The sequence below is a fragment of the Polyodon spathula genome, chromosome 2 (assembly GCF_017654505.1).
Source record: "Polyodon spathula isolate WHYD16114869_AA chromosome 2, ASM1765450v1, whole genome shotgun sequence".
In the NCBI taxonomy this organism is placed as follows: domain Eukaryota; kingdom Metazoa; phylum Chordata; class Actinopteri; order Acipenseriformes; family Polyodontidae; genus Polyodon; species Polyodon spathula.
In genome coordinates this window covers 54,820,980-54,837,188 of record NC_054535.1, presented here as the reverse complement: position 1 = coordinate 54,837,188, position 16,209 = coordinate 54,820,980, and positions in this window count along the sequence as shown.

The window sequence follows — 16,209 nt, the reverse complement described above, 5'->3', positions numbered from 1 at the left end:
GGAGCAAGAAGCATTTCCAGTAATTATCTACAGTATATAGTATGGCTTTGTAACAGTCCTTTCTTATTTATCTCAGATAGTTGTTCTGGAAAGTTTCTTATGAAGTCTTCTTCATAAGAAACTTAATAATTGTTTACTATGTATACAGGAAGTTTGTCATGAAGTGATGTACATTTGCTGGCTTACTCTACTCACATGTTGGAAGACTGAGCAAAATGCAACGAATTTTCATTTTGCCACACATTTTTGTTTTAAATTTGTAAATAATTTTCATTCATAAATTTCCCAATACATATTTGCCCATAGCAACAATCATTAACCATTGAGAGATTGATGATAAGTACACTAAGTATTGTTTCCTCCTGCTTAGGATTGGATCAGTATGGTTATAAACACATCATATTTTGTTTAGGTGCGCTGGTTCCATAAACAGTGAGGGAAATAACAATGAATATACAGTTCATACAGTATGTCTGTGATGCTCTGTCTTGTGTCCTCAGCACATTGGCAACATGGAAATAGCATCTTATTTCACTCAGCACTCAAGCATAATAAACATCACATTTACCATGTTCTAGCAAAATACATTTCAGACTGTAATAAATGGTTATCAATCAACAGCAATGTAGCTTGTACCAGGGTACCTAGTGGAGCCAGAAAGAAAAAAAAAAAAACAGATGGGCTCAAGGGCACTCTGCATGAAAGAGAGATTTATACTTGGCTTACTGAGAAACCAGTTCCCTTTAAAAAGATGTTTTGTTTTTTTTAAGAGAAAGCTTCTTGAACTGTACTGAAACAGTTGTATAATAACAGAATAACAATTATAAAAGTATACTTGTTAAAAAGTAGTGTAATAAGCATATGGATTGTGTACATAGAAGGGCAAGCTAATTTTACTCCTAGGGGCCAAACATAGCATATTATATGACTGGGTTGACACTGTGCTGTAAAGAGTTTGGGTTTCTCAACATGTCTTTCACCTCTACCACCCTGCTTCATTCTTGCAGCTGTTACTCCTTCAGATTGAGACCTGAAACGACCTACTTGGCTTGCCTATTTTAAGCTTATCAAACAATCTATTGTTATATTCTGTTATATCTGTGTTTAGGGAATGTGGATACTTTAAATAATAAAACAAAACAAACAAAACTGGCATAAAAACACATAATCAAATCACTGTGAAGATCTAGATTTTCTCTGGATTCCATCATTCTCAACCATTGGAGAGGAGCTCTTTTAGCCACTCCATCTGGTTTAAAAATACAAACAGCATTTTGAAATTAATTCTTGGGGTATGTTAATCGTCTTTGTTGGTTTCACATGTAGCCTCCACAGTAAAAGAACAAACAAACAAAAAACACTTGGGGCAAAATAGATGTTACTAACCTTGCATAACTTCCATTTGGTAACTAAACTCCAGGGCATTTTCTGTGCTTATTTATGCTTACAAGGATTTAATGTGTGCATGTAATTGTTGTGTGTTCCTGTAGCAGTCTGTATTGTTGCTTATATGTGGTGTGTTATTGATTATATGTCTGTGTGTAGTGGTGCACAAAGTGTGAGTTATGTAGCACAGGTGATTTAAAATGTATATTTGTATTTAGACACAGGAATTGCACAATTAGTTCACGTGCAGACTGTGCCGAGATTCAGCTGAATGAATGATTAGCAATGAGTTTTGACACAGCTGTATAAAGAGTGAGTGTTTCACGCAAACAGGGTGGAATTTTCAGTGTGGAGATAACGGGGGAAAAGAATCAGGAGAAATACAAGTAAAAACGATGGCTATTCCTGTTGGAAGCACCAGCATGATACCTGTTTTGGGGTTTGCATTCTGCAGTGTGCATATTAGGACCTCAAGCAAAATAGAGTCATTATGTGCTCCCTCCTCTGTAACTCCCTCCTTCTTCCTCTGACTCTCCCTCCTCCCTCATCTGAAACTCCCTTATCCCTCCTCTGTAACCCTTCTCTCCTCTGAAGCTCCCTCCTCCTTCCTCTAAACACCTCCGAACCTCCCTCCTCTGAAACTCCCTCCTCTCTCCGTCATGCTCCATGCTCCCTCCCCATCATTTTGACTGGTCTGAAGAGATCAGCCAATAAAGAACTGTTTCCAACTTTTACACATTTTCATTGGTTAGATTAATTACCCGGGAGACCAGTTTCATAATTGAATGTGGTGTAGCTAACTAAACACATTCAATGTTTAAGAACTGAAAAAAGTTGTTTTAATAATAATAATAATAATAATAATAATAATAATAATAATATATCTAAAGCCGAATGGCAATTATTGTTTTCGTGAAGTAATGATTGCAATTGTACATTTCAATGAAAGCAAAGAAAGCCCAAAAAAACACATTTAAAAAATACACATACTCGTTTAAGTGGAGAAGAGAGGAGGGAGATTCAAAGGAGGGAGGAGGGAGTTTCAGAGAAGGGAGGAGGACGTTTTAAAGGAGGGAGGAGGGAGATCCAGAGGAGAGAGGAAGGAATTTCAGAGGAGCGAGATTCAGAGGAGGGAGGAGAGAGAGTAAGAGAAGGGAGGAGAGAGAGTCAGAGGAGGGAGAAGGGAGTTTCAGAGGAGGGAGCACATAATGACTCCTTTTTGCCTGATGTACAAGCATGTCTTAATATGGACACTGTAGTGTTCACTGTTTTGTTTGTCTGTTTTTTTTTGTCCGCTGTGTCCACCAACGCATTCACTCACCATTCTGTGTCCTGCATTTCTTGGCCTGATGTCACCACACAAGCCAGCCTGTTCATAGTTCCCTATTATGTTTTTCACACTTAAATGCATTTCTTTTGAAGGTGAGGGTATCCCCCAATCTGAGTTAGGGTAACTGTTTTAGGGTAATTAGAACCCATCCAAACATTCCTCTTGTGTGACTCACAGATATGGGGCTAAATACTTCAGGGTTAAGACAGTCTTAACTGGTGGCAAGCACAGTCCACTGTGAAGTGAGCAAGAGAAGTCAGGGCAGCTGCATGTGTGAGGAATGGTCAAACACAAATGTAAATAGTTTGAAGTAGAATATGTTGCATAGTCTTCTGTCTTTCTTTCAGAAACCTAATGATGAAAATGACATGGGGTTCTGCAGCTCTGTAAGTTTTGCTATTATTTAATAAAAGGACGAGGGCTGTAGTTTATTCAGACACAGCGGGTTTGTAATTCAAGTACCGGTAATACAGGTTAGGTGTTGTTTTGTTATTTCAGAGGGATGTGTTCTTCATGCTAGTACTTGCTAGTACTTATTTGTCAGCATGCGCTCTCAAGGGTGCTGATCAACCTATACCCCGCCTGCATAAGCCCCAAGTGAATTTTTTAGAGCATTTTATAGCACCGCAGAATCACCCTGGATTGAATCAACAATCATTTTCCAATACAAAAACAAGTGGTTCAGGCAATCCAGTGATCCTCAGTGCTGTGTAATGAGTTCAAAACTCAGATGGTTTTTAATATCCTCATAGCTTCGATTACAAAAAAACAAAAACAAAACAAAAAAAAAAAAACACAAAAAAAACCCACATTTTCTGAAAAGAATAAAACAATTATTGTTTTAAAATTAGCAAGATGGAGTTATTATTAAATGTTCTTGGCAGTTTGCTACTGTAAAGTTGTTTTATTCCTTTTGGCAAATGTGTTTTTGCTCCTAAATAATTGTAATATTTATCAACATATGCTATGTTAATCTTTTAATTTTTTTTTTCCTTGTAGTGTACGGGACATCTGAATTGCATACCTGAAAATGACCCTTAGACAATTCAATTTAAGATTGTTGATTTCCATGTGGCTCTTATTGTTACTGTTTGCCTGGATTATCTATTTCTACCTGGTAGCTGTCTGGAAGAGAGACAAAGGTTGAAGTCCCAGGTGAGGAAACTTGAAAACCATGTCATGGTGCATCAACAGTTAATCCAGGAGCTCTGCAATGGAAATACGATCTCACTGCACAGACGAGGGGATGAGAACATTGATCTGGGTACTAGAACGTGGCATGCAGGTTGGAAAATCTCTTTATTATTATAACTGCTTATCTTAGTGACGTTTGAAGCAATCCACCAGCACATCACACATACACAAAAACTTTACCGTTTCATCATAGCATTGATACTGTAGTGGTTAAATTACAAAATGGTAGACTTTCTTTTGTTAGTGCGATAGATGTAATTGGATACAGGCCTAGCACGTTGATCATGTTACTATGTATAAGATGAAATCAGGATACATCTTACACAAGACTCATTTACAGTACAAGGCTTTATTTCAGGGGTTTTAAAAAAAGACTGCTTTCCTAAATAAAAAGTCTGATATTCATAAAAGGGGCTGGACTAGATTGAGGTTGGTCTAAATTACTAATCAGTGTCTTTCAGTGAACAAAAGGCTATTGTGGCAAACAAGTGTTATCAGTGGAAAGGAGGGCTCATCATCATTCACCTTGAAAGATGCTGTGTCATCACTGTTCTTCAGAGAAGAACATGATACTCACAAAGGGTAATGCTTTTTAAAAAACTGATGTATCAAATACATTATCTCACCTTGTTATTTTTAGAATCACTGTATACAGATAAACATACTTTACAAGTCTTTAAAGTAAACAACAATTGAAAACACATAATTACGGTTTCCTGTCTGTTATCATATATTTTACATCATGGATGTTAATGGAAGAATATTTTGTAAATACTATAACATTGAACATAATAGTGGGACCTTGATTCTTTTTTTTTTGTGAATTCCATACAATATAAAAGTTTCTCAATAAATCATACAATAAGGATGTTTAAAGTATCTTACAAGTGGCCTACCAAAGCATAGACAAAAGCATTTGTCTTTTTTAAATGTATTTCTGTAAGGTTAAATTTAATACAGCAGCAATTTAAGTTACCCGATCTGTTTAAGTTACCCGATCTGAACTTAGCACACAGATAGTCGATGCTGTTCTAAGCCTCATACGCCATGTTTCCTTTCAGTGTGAAAGGAAATTCACTGAATACAAAAAATACACACGGAATAAAGGAAACATAATCTTAGATTCACTTTGCATCTCAGTATAGCTGTCAGAATCATGACCAACATCTGGTATACCAGAGTATTATCATTAACCCTTTTCCTCACAACACTGAAGTGCATGTAATACATACCACATTTGTTCAGAATATATGTATTGTTTCTCACTAGTGATATATTCCATGGACCCACTGGGGGCAGTGTTGTTTAGAGTTCAGGTTAATGTTTACACTATGGCAGTGGTCTAGTTTCATTAATTAATATATATATATATTATATATATATATATATATATATATATATATATATATATATATATATATATATATATATATAATATTTAAGAGTTTTAGTAGGAGTTATTCTTTGCGCACTCTGATAAGGCCTAGCCTTAGACAGTAATTGTGTGTGCTGTGCTTATTCTTTAAATATTTTATATAAAATATGGAATGCAAATATTTGTAAATAGCATGTTTGCACAGATAACCATGAGTAAACTAAAATAAAAGAGGATAGATGGTGTCTCGCTTTGTTTCAGTTTGGCAAATTTGTCAACACTACTCTGTTTTAAAGATTGACATCTCCAGTACAATTATTCAGAGAAAGTGGATTCGTAACTAAATCTACTACGGTGTTTCCCTTGTCTGGTGAAATTAAAAAAATATATAGCGAGAAAATGAAATTCTAAATATTGAAATGTATTCTTTTTCTCAAGAAGTCAGCGAAATTCAGTGCCAGCATATTAACACTTCCTCTGCTCACGAATGATTGGACAGCTGTCAGATCTTTCACTTTCCAATTGGCTTCTCACTCGCCTTTAATTTTTATGCAGCATACGGTGAACGGCCACTGCTTGCTTATTATGCGTAAAACTTGGCACATATTTGTTTCTCCTATTGGTTACAGTTGCTGTCAATACCTGCAACTGAAACAGACACAGTTTATGTCCCACCCAGCTAACTTATGATTGGGCTACCGCAGTGAAAATGTAGATATTCAATTGGTTGATTGTATTGCAGAGGCCCTTCAGGAAAAAAAAAAAAAAATGTTGGGTACATACAAGCACAGCATAAGGGAGTAGCACTGACAACATTGCTGTGACGCTTTTTTTGGAAAATGTGTTAAAAGCTTTATATATTTTCCCATGCTACGACCCGCTAGAAAAGTGTTCACGACCCATAATTTAAGAACAGCTGCCACGGGCACGATGGCCTGGCTTCGCGGGCACGAATTTGACTGCGGGCACCACGTTGAGGACCTCTGCATTATGGTAACATTCCAGGAAGCACAGGTGATAACTGAAACTGACAAAGTGAACCCACACAACAAGAATACATTAATTAAGATAACTAAGACAGCATAAACCAGTTTTACGGAAATATGGAAAATAAACCTCAAAAAGGTAAGTTTTCCTTTAAAATATTAAAACAGTCTTCTAAATTACTAGGAAGCTGCATTTTGAAAATCAATTTGGCAGACTAACAGTTGATATTCGTGTTGGAAGCTCTAGCACGGTACCTGTTTCATTTTGTCTGTTTGTCTATTTGTTTTGGCCAGCAGGCCGTTTGTTTTGTATTTTGTTAAACCTTTTTATTTTACAATAAACCGGTGCATCAGTGCAATTTCATCTCTCACCAGTCCTGTCTGTGTCCTGTGTTCTTCTGAGTCTGACGTCACCGCTCAAGCCATCCCGTGACAGTTCACCATCAGCCTCATCTGCCCTGGCACACTCCCCACTGAGAGTGGTGGGGGCGACCTGGAGGCCTGGCATGCCACCACGGCCCGAATAAAGATAAAGTCGGGAAAGTCGCCTCCATCCACATTGGGGAGTAGTGTATCCTGGGACTGGACCTGCTCACCACGACTGGGGCTCAACTGGACCTCACCACCTCGATCCTATGGGTTGGTCGCCACTGCCTTCCCGTGGGTCGGATTCACCACCTGAGGTACGCCAAACCCAAGCACAGCATTGTTGGCACCAGGAGCAATCTGGAACTTCAGTGCGGGTATTGGCAAGTTGAACAGGACCCTGTGGCAGTTCACCGTCATGTCATTCGGATTGTGCAATGCCCCGGCCACTTTTGAGCGCCTGATGGAGAGGGTCCCAGACCGTCTGTGTGGTCTTCCTTGACGACCTCATGCTGCACACTCCCATCTTCCAACAAGTCATAAGTAACCTTCTAACTGTCTTGTCCAGTGTATGGTAAGCCCATCTCAAACTTCATCCGGGCAAGTGTCACCTGCTGCAGCGAGAGACCACCTTCCTGGGTCGTTGAAGACAATAGAATCAAGGTGAACGTGAAGACGGTATGGGAGTGACCGGTGCCCACCTCGGTAGCACAGATGCGCAGCTTCCTCAGACTGGTGTCTTACTACTGGCGGTTCGTGCAGGACTTTGCACGAGTGGCCAGTCCCCTGCGTCGTCTCACAGAAAAGGACGCCAGTTCCAATGGGACCCCGACCGCCAGGAGGCTTTCAACCAGCTCTGGTAGGCGCTGACCCAGTCTCCAGTCCTCGCTTTTCCTGACTCAAAGAAAGAGTTAATCTCGGACACTGACACCGGCAACGTGGGCATCGGGGAAGTGCTCGCACAGAAAATGCAGGAAGGTGAACATGTGCTGGCCTACTTCACAGCAAGATGCTGGGGAAGGAGGAACACAACTACTGCATAACTCGACGAGAGCTGCTGGCTGTGGTGAAAGGAATCAAGCACTTCCACCCCTTTTCAGCCCCACTTCCGTGACTCCTGTCTTCTAAAGAGCGAAAGGAACAAGTAGCCCACTGGATAAAGACCCTGCAAGGGTTCGACTTTGGCAACCACCACCGAGCTGGCCACCACCACGCCAACGCCACAGAGTGACTACGAGAGTCCGAGGTGAGGGTCGCCAGCAATCTCAGCAGCAGCAACCAGGCGCAAAGCCATGGCATGGTAGAGTTTTAACAGGACGCTCGCCACCCAGCACGACTGGGACATGATCCTCATGGCGTACCAGACAGCACTGGGCTCAGAGTACTTGACTGTGCTCTAGGAGCACCTGGAAAGTGCCCATGTGTTTGCCTGTGACCATCAGCATGTTGTCGGACTCTGCCAGAAGCGTGCGTATGACCACTGGAGGTTCCAACCTCTATTTTAGCCTTTTATTTTAATAAAGGAATAATGCAGACATATATCTATATATCTATATATCTATATCTATATCTATCTATCTATCTATCTATCTATCTATCTCTCTATATATATATATATATATATATATATATATATATATATATATATATATATTGGAGAATTTCATTTTTTTATTGTGGAAAACTAGGATCCCTGGTTATAATCATGTATCATGATTTAATTAAAAGCACTGTTTTTTTTTTAAAATGGTCTTTAACAATGGAATAGGAATTCATTTCATAATGTTAGTTCAGCATGTTTTTTTAATGGTAGTATTTTTCTTTTGTTGTACACTACCAATTACTAAAGAAAATCGGATATGAAATATATTGGATCATTAGTTTATTGCCTTTTTTATTTTAAATGACCACATTCACAACTTGTTTAACACATCTGGAATGATACACAGTTGTGTGATTTGGGGAAGCCAGAAAATGACATGTTACAATAATGTCCACTCTTTAAATTACAAGTCACCATTATAGGAGAAAGGTGGACAGCTAACGTTGATGGACAGACACAAGTTCAGACTTCAATACAGCTGGCCCACTAGGGCCTGGTGGTTAGCCTAACAGCTGTGAAAAAGGAATTCAGGCTGTCCTCAAACCCTGCTTTGAATGCAGTGCCAGCACATAGTCTCACCTATATACCCGGTACATTAATATCGTAAAGGAAATCATGCTTTAATCTTTCATGTCACCAGACATTTGTTTTTTTTTATCATAGCAGTTATTTATTTATTTATTTATTTTTTACATGCAATGCAAAAAACAATGTCAGAGACATGGACAGTTTAAAGGATATTACTCTTAGTACCATTTTCACTGCTGCAGTATGCTTTCTTTGCGGAATACATGCTGTTTATATGTAAAGTAAGTAACAAACTTTTCTTGAGCTAAACCACTCAAATTTCACTCAACATGGAACAATCACATTGTTATTTATTTATTTTTATTTTATATATTAAAAAAATCACTTGTAATGTTATTGCAATTGCTGTGTCTTTGCTTTGCCTTACATTAATTGCTTGCTGTGTTCACAAAATGCTCAAGTTCAAAAAGATGTACACATTATGAAATACACCTACAGTAAACTGTATGTTATTGCATGCTCATGTTTTATGGCTATTGCTAGGCAAAGGTTTATTCTTTTCAACTAATCTTCAGTGTTGTTATGTGTGTAAATGCTACTGGAAAAGTCAATTATTTTTCCTTGATCTCATTAGGACAAGTTTGGGCATGTTCTAGATGCCCATGTCAGCACTCCAAACAGCAAAAGATTATATCTGACAACCTCATGTTTGCTCACCTTGCAGTCATACTATCTCAAACCTAATTGGTGTTACCAGTGATAGTAATACAATATATTAGTCACTCCCAAATCATATATAGAGGGTTGGACATCAGAACAGTTACCAAAAAGTGCAAACAAATCTCTCTAGGACATTCTGAAAAAAGACTACAGCACCATGACAGGGCAAAGTATTGAGCATCCTATTAAATACTATATATACAGGCACCTCCAAAATTATTTGCACCCTTGATAAAGATGAGCAAAAAAGGCTGTATAAAATAAACAACACGGGTAATGAACTATATTTTATGCTCATAAATATGGGAAAACTATATTATTTTATACTAATACAATTGCTCAGAGAAAATGTTTATTTTTAACAAGTAATAATTTTTTTCTCAAAACGATAGGTGTCAAAATTATTGGCACCCAAAAGATTCTTAGAAATAAAATCAAACAAAATAAAATCTGCATTAACATTCTACTTTTTTAAGTACATCTCAGTCTTAAGGAACTGTATTGTGGCTTTCCATGGCTTCCTGTTTCACTAGGGTATAAAAATGAGGTAACACGAATGTAAAATCCATTTGTCACTGTGAACGTGTGGGTTGCTGAGTGTAGTGAGAGGGTTATGCAGGTGCTCCAAACAAGGACAGACACAAAGTTCACGGTTCACGGTTTAATCCTCCAACCACTTTCACCGTTCAAAAGTAATAAAGCTGGCTTTACCCATCAACGGGTATCGCCAGTGCCAAAACGAGGGGTTACAGTCCTGAAATAATAATACAAAAACACAGACACAACACAGACAGACACGTCTCCGGACAGTGCTCTTAGTGTAGGTGCGGTGCTGGAACAGTCATGTTGGTTAAATGCAGGTGCAGTGAAGTCCAAGTGAATCGCTGGCCCCAAGGCTGCAGCTCCCAGCTCAGTGCTCGATCAGTCTGGTGACAGAAAACACACACGGTTGCAAAACAAACACCCACTTAACTCCGTCTCTCAAAACACAGTTTCCTCCCATCAACCACAACAAAGGAACCGACCACGACGTCACATCCTCCTAAAGTACCCATAGCCCTGCCCCCCTCCGACAGCTAGTTCAATCATGTCTCCTCCAATTCATGAATGAAACTTCGCTCACCGTACTAGGGCCTACGTTGTCCCTTTCCTGAATAGCCGGCTTCCGACTCCCCCTGGAATGAACTGCCAAAACATTCAGTACAGGGCACATAATTCCTGCTGTGCAGTGCTCTCACAGGTCGAGAGGGAGATTGTTGATCCAGATTCACTTGCTCTTTGACACAGTCAACCATCACCACGGGGAAAGGCAAAGAACTCACAAAAGAAAAGGGACAAATGGTTGTTGTTCTTCATAAATCAGGCAATGGGTACAAAAAAATAGCTAAAAACCTAAATATACCACTTACCACTATTAGGGCAATCATTAAGAAGTTCAAAGCCAGTGGAACAGTGGTAAATCTGCCTGGTAGAAGACACAAGTGCATCTTGCCCCCACTCACAGTGAGGAAGATGGTTCAGGATACAAAGAAGAATTCAAGGGCCACAGTTGGAGAATTACATAACTTGGTTGCATCTTGGGTCACCAAGTCTCCAAATCTACAATTAGACGCCACCTCCATGCCAATAGCCTATTTGGAAGGGTTGCCAGAAAAAAGCCTTTATTGAGAGCAACCAACAAATGTAAGCGCCTGGAGTTTGCTAAACAGCATTGGCATTGGAACCGGGTGCTATGGTCAAATGAAATGAAAATAGAGCTCTTTGGCCAAGCACACCAGCGGTGGGTTTGGTGTCGAAAGAAGGATGCATATGCAGAAAAGAACCTCATACCTACTGTAAAATATGGTGGTGGATCTTTGATGTTATGGGGCTATTTTGCTTCCACTGGTCCTAGGGCACTTGACATCATGAATTCAAAATACATTTTAGCCCAAAACCTGTTTGCCTCTGCCAGGAGGCTGAAACTTGACTGCAAGTGGATCTTCCAGCAAGACAATGAACCCAAGCACACATCAAAATCCACAAAGAAATTTTGCAATGGCCATCTCAGTCTCTGGACTTGAATCCCAATGAAAACCTGTGGTTTGAATTGAAGACGGCAGTCCATAAGTGCAGACTGAAGGATAGCAAGGAAAGATTCTGTATGGAGGAATGGTCTAAGATCCCTTCTAATGTGTTCTTATAAAAAATTATAGAAAAAGGCTCAGTGCCGTTATCCTTGCAAGGGGAGGGTGCACAAAGTACTGAAAACAAGGGTGCCAATAATTGTGACACTTACTTTTTTTGGAAATAAATTTATAACGTGAGAAATGTGTAATTTTGGTTGATTCCCTTGAATCATTAATAAAGTACAATATATTTCACATGTTGGAAAATTACAATATAGCGTATTACCTGTGTTGTTTATTTTATACAGACTTTTTTTGCTCATCTTTATCAAGGGTGCCAATAATTTTGGAGGTGCCTGTATATTTTTTATAAATTATTATGGATAAAATGAAAACTATCTGAATCAGTGCTGTGATATCATTCCCATGCAAGCTAAGTATACGTTATGTCACACAGACCATTTAATAAGACATTTCAAGTGGTATATCACACTGATACCAGTGACCACTAGAAATGAATGGTCCAATAGCCATCCAGATCTGTTCAAATACCTTGCAGTGAGTCAGTAGCATCCCAGCCTGCTGGTGGATCTGCACCCCATTGACAGTGTTTATTTATTTTTTGTCCAACTCATTAATCATAAGTAATATTAAAAGTGCAAAGCTAAGGTTAGGTAGCCTTCAACAAACTCTAGGGACAAAATGTGTGATTATCTAAACTTATTATAGGATCTTTTAGTACTATGGCTCTTGACAAGTCAAATGCTTCGGTCACTCGGAGTAAGCACCAACTGAAGGTGATCGATTGCCTTCCGCCTGAATCAGTAGTATGATCTCAAGAGCAGTATAGCTGTTACAAAGACAGACTGATCCACATACCATGGACCTGTTATTGACACTCAATTTCCTCTCTTATTTTTAGCCTTGGTTCCAAAATTCTTGAGGAAACAAAATTCCAAATATTTAAATATGTGTCTTGAATTTCACCCACAAAACATTGTTCTAAGAAAAACGGTTGTAGACTTTCCATAAACTGTATGCCAGACCTGGCAGTCATTTACATTGCTCTTATTTTAGATCACACATACTTATTGTATAGCACTGACAGTGGCATTATACAGTATTATACAGTAGCTCCATTTATTGTATACGCAAAGGGGAGAGTCCACAAAGCCTTTTAAAGAACATTTAGCCCATCTATTCTCCTCCGGTTCATATTAGCCGATTGATCTCAAACCTTTGTCATGGTTGGGTCTTAAATGATCCATTGTGATTCAGCATTAACAACATGACTAGGTAGCCTAGCCTACACCTACACCACTCCTTGTGTGAAGAAATGTCTGCTTCCCTCTGTCCTGTATCCACTTAAATTCCAACTGTGTCCTATGGTTTCTGTACTGCACGTAACGTATTGATTAGGGTTAACAATGTTAACTTTTAAGATTAAGACTCCAGTCATGCCCCCTCCTAATTGTTCTTTGTTCTAGGCTAAATATATTCAGTTCTTTCAATCTATCTTCACAGCTCATTCCTTTAATCCCTGGGATTAGTCTGGTTGCACTTCATTAAACTCTCTCCAGGGTCACAGTGTATCTTTGGTGGTGTGGTGACCAGAACTGGACACAGTACTCTAAGTGCAGTCTCACCAGTGCATTATACAACCTCGTCATAACCTCTTTGGACTTGTACTCTATGCTTCTCGCTATATGCCCCAGTAGAAAAATGGTGTTATGATTCATAAATAGTTTCTGTAAACAAATTACATACATTGGTATTTATTCTCTAAACAATAACATAGTATACTTACAGGCTGACAGTTTCTTTTTCATAATGACTGTATTAAGCATGTGTGTTACAAGCTACAAGGCAAATCATTCTTTATAAAGCAGTAGTTGTCTCACCTTGTATACTGTATACTGTTGCATTAATTGCTAAAACATCCTGTTCCAGTCTTAGAGTTAACAGAAGTGACTGTCCCAGATAAAGACAGTCATTAGACTGGCTTAAAATGAGTCAATATAGAATATAAAAAAGTGAAGTCAGGGATTGATTTATACGACAACTTGTTGTGACAGTAAAATTCAATTTGCACGTTAAATATCTAACTCGTAAAAAATATATATCGAAGCTATAGCATTTTTGAGATTAGGGCACTAAATATTAGTCCTGAATGTTTTGTAATGTTTTTGAAAATAAATCTTAAAAACAGTAGTAACCTCTATGAATAGCCTGTTTTTTGTCTGAAAAGGGTATCATTTTTCTATCTCTTTATAATTTTCATATTTGTTTCCATTAAATCTGGCAGCTGCTTCCACTCTTCCTTCCCAGATGAAAGAGTTATACTTGAAGTTTTTTTCTGTTTATTGTTATTGTTTTTACAGTACTGTTCATGTGCCAAATCAAGAATGGGATGTGGGAAGAAACCGGATACACTAGCAACAGTATACCTGTACCATCTGTGGGGAGAGCAATTCGAGCACAGAGGAGATCATAAATAAAGCAATTTTCTGTCTTCCTAAAATGGGGTGGGATGGGGCGGTTGCCTTTGGGAATATTTGTTAGCCTCAAGTATATTATTGTATTATAAAATATTGTTTTACTTTTCTCACACAATGTCTGTAATGACTTTTTACCTCATATTAATCCAGTTCCGTTTTGACTTAACATGACACTGCTGTAGTGGTTTCCTACTGCTGCACTTTCTAAAGCTAGCCTCTATTTTATATAAGATATACAAATATACATTTTTAAACGACTTCGTCATGTATCAGACTTTTTAGTTAGAAAATAAATTAATGACAAAATTCAACAACTTACAGATATCTTTGTACATAAACACATTTATGTTCACTGTTTGGTTAATCTATCCTATAGACAGTTAAATTAGTGTTGTGCTCTAGGTCCAAACAACACGTAATATTTATATGTGCTACAGTGCCTATCCCTAGTATTAACATGGCTGAAATGGATATTTAGGAAGCATTTAAACAATGTTTACAAAACATTGAAACTACCAATGTTATGAGCACAAAACAATGGTTTAGTTATTTGGTTATAGCTTTAGTTAAAAAAGAAGACCTTTACGCTGTAATCTGTCAAGAGTCGAATTATTATTTATTTTTTTCTAACCCAGTATTACTCTTTTTGAAGTGTATGTGTATTACTTCTTTTGAATGCAATAGGAGTGGCAGGCTGACCTTTCTAATGGCAGGAATAATAAATGGTGATAGATACTGTCGGTCAAAGACAGTACTGTATTATTCATTACCACTGTTGGTTACAGTTTAATGCAATAGTTCAGCAACTAAACACAGAACACACTTTTTTTAGCACCATACTTGATTGCTGTAAAATAAATACAACATGTGTTTATAGTCTGTTTCTTTCTTACCAGGATAGATTAATCGAGGTGGTGACAGGTGATTTTAAGTAAAATGGCTCATGTACAACTCATTCATATCAAAACAGGCAATACAATACATTTAGTATTTTAAGACATTGACATATTGGCATGGCACAGTTTATCTATATTTGTTTGTAATGCATTCTTGGATTGTCTTTGGTAAAATCTCTAAAATCCAATAATTCAGGTGGTCACATGGTTTCCAATTGGAGACAATGTAAATTACTGTAAAAGCCACAGTGGTGTGTAGACTTACCAAGGAGACAGCCTGCATAAGTGGAGTACATGACCCAGAATTGCCTTCAATGCAAATGCATCAGGAGCACAAAAACAACCACAATGGTACAAGCTATTTTCTTTTTCTTTCATAAAAAATTAATACCAAAAGGATTGTGCTTTAATAACATCATAACCTAAAGGTATTTTTCAAACTTACTGAAGGATAATCAAATGTATATTTTAATTAGACAGATTTTCAAATATATTTTTCAATAATGTATATATGTGTTTCCCTAAGTAACTATTGTAATCGGGTACAGGGTCACTCAAGCATATTGTTTTCAGTTTTTGATAGTTTCTTGGTTCCACGCTATAACCTATAATTTAGGTATACCAATCTAAATCTATAACCAGTAGTAGAGGCAAGATGCTCTGATGAAAACAGAACAGGTGGTAACCTTGGCCTATACCGTTGTTTCTTTACCTGATGACTGATTGAGTGCTGCTGGAAAGTGTGGCAACACGGGACTTGTCAGTGAGCAATACCGACGTCACAGGGTTTAAATGCAGGTGCTGGATTTCGGAGAGTGGCGTTTTTGCACGATACTGTTGTTTGGAAACATGCAGGGACTGATGTTTACTGTATACGATGTAAGTATACGTTAACAGTTAGTGTCTGTTTTCTATACATATACAAATAGTTACATTGTTTATATATATATATATATATAGATATATATATATATATTTTTACTTGAATAAAGTAAGACTCGTTTCAATTGTAAGTTGTTTTTGAAGCCCACATTGATTTTCTTGAATTGATTATACGCCTTCGTGTTGAAATGTGTTTTGTATTTTTGTTATTATGCTGGTAAACTGCTGGGAAAGTGAGTCAAAGTATTATGTTTATTTTTGGAACGTCCTGAGAAACTAAGAACACAGCTGTTCGTAATTTTAATTAAACACTTGTATTCAGTTTAAATGTTTACTA